Below are 1,713 nucleotides of genomic sequence, written 5' to 3' on the forward strand. Positions count from 1 at the left end.
CTGTGGAAAGAAACAGTGTTATTTTAAATCGCTAATGCATCGGACTGGAATTGTCTGTTTGCTATTTCCCTTCCTTCCTTCCTCTCTCTTTCTTGCTTTCTTTTCTCTCTTTCTTTAAGATTTTATTTATTTATTTGTCAGAGAGAGAGAGAGAACACAAGCAAGGAGAGTGGCAGGCAGAGGGAGAAGCAGACTCCCCACTGCACAGGGAGCCCGATGCAGGGGGCCATTCCAGGACCCTGGCATTATGACCTAAGCCAAAGGCAGACCCTTAATTGACTGAGCCACCCAGGCGCCCCTGATTGCTATTTCTAATGGAAGAGTGATAGTACAGTTAACTTGTCAAAAATGAAGATGAAAAGGACAGTTCTGAGGACTGTTTTAAACAAGTGACAAGGCAAGCGGCTATTCCTACAAGTTGCACAAACTTGTTGAAAATTAGCAGCCAACAATATAGTTTGCCCAAATCAAACCCTACATAATTAGTACATCGGATTTTGGATTTTAGATGGTAGATCAAAGGCATCTCTACCTTTTTTCCACTCTGAAATGAACCAAAACATGAAGGCCACTAAACAATCATGGCAACTCGGTCTTCCAGGAAAACAGAAAACACTAAACATCAAAATCATGGAGAGAACTGGGAACTTTGAGAAGAGCTGTTAAAGCACCGACTTCTGCAAAATGATGAAACATGCATGGGACAAGCCAAAGACCTCTTATGTGGAACAAAAAGATTCATGTGCATGGGCTGGGCTGGGGTTACAGAAGACCCCTTTAATCCCACTCGACTCCATGGAGTGACAGGCCACAGTAAGAACAGTCAGAAATCAAAGAAACAGCCAACCCAGGTGTTTAGACAAACAAAATGGATCCAAAGAAACCACACGCAAGAAAATAAAGACTAGGGTGCCTGGGTGGCTCAGTGGGTTAAGCCGCTGCCTTCAGCTCAGGTCATGATCTCAGGGTCCTGGGATCAAGTCCCGCATCTGGCTCTCTGCTCAGCAGGGAGCCTGGTTCCTCCTCTCTCTGCCTGACTCTCTGCCTACTTGTGATCTCTCTCTCTCTCTCTCTCTCTGTCAAATAAATAAATAAATAAAATCTTAAAAAAAAAAAAAAAGAAAAGAAAGACTAAAAAGCGATAGAACTAGAAGAATGAATCTAATAGTTCTTTCCTCCTTTCTTTTTCTCTTTCCCTTTCTCTCTCCCTTCCTTCCTTCCTTTCCTTCTCATCCTCATTTACTGCCTTATACCAGTCTACTCCTCCAGTGTCAAAGCAGAAGGGGCAGATCACGACTCCCAGGCGTCGCGCAAAGTAGGCAGCTCTTCTCAGAGGCAACTTTACCCACTTAAAAATTCATCTCACATTAGCAGTAAGGATTCGGGCATCACCCTGAACCCTTGTTTTCCTTCCTTATTCATAAGTTTAAGGCATCCAATGGTTGTTTCTTTAAATACAAAATGAAATTTTAAAAATCTAGAAAAACCATCATCTAGTCTGGTAGTTCTCAACATGGGTGATTTTGCCCACCCCTTCACCCAGAGGACATTTGGCAATGTCTGGAGATATTTTTGGTTGTTACAGTTGGATAACAATGGACGTTACTAGCATTTGGTAGGTAGCGGGAGGGATGCTCCCAGACATGCCATGTCAGGTCCCATGACCAAGAACTGTTTGACCCAAAACATCAGTAATGCCCAGGCTGATAAACA

General features: G+C 43.1%; 1 non-coding gene across 1 annotated transcript; it reads right to left on the bottom strand.

The window, feature by feature from the left end:
• Window positions 1-1,282: 1,282 nt before the first annotated feature.
• LOC132014638 (U12 minor spliceosomal RNA) lies at window positions 1,283-1,435 on the bottom strand. The gene has a single exon (XR_009403328.1). It is a non-coding gene; the product is annotated as a U12 minor spliceosomal RNA (small nuclear RNA).
• Window positions 1,436-1,713: the final 278 nt, after the last annotated feature.

Source organism: Mustela nigripes, chromosome 3 (genome assembly GCF_022355385.1).
Source record: "Mustela nigripes isolate SB6536 chromosome 3, MUSNIG.SB6536, whole genome shotgun sequence".
Classification (NCBI taxonomy): Eukaryota; Metazoa; Chordata; class Mammalia; order Carnivora; family Mustelidae; genus Mustela; species Mustela nigripes.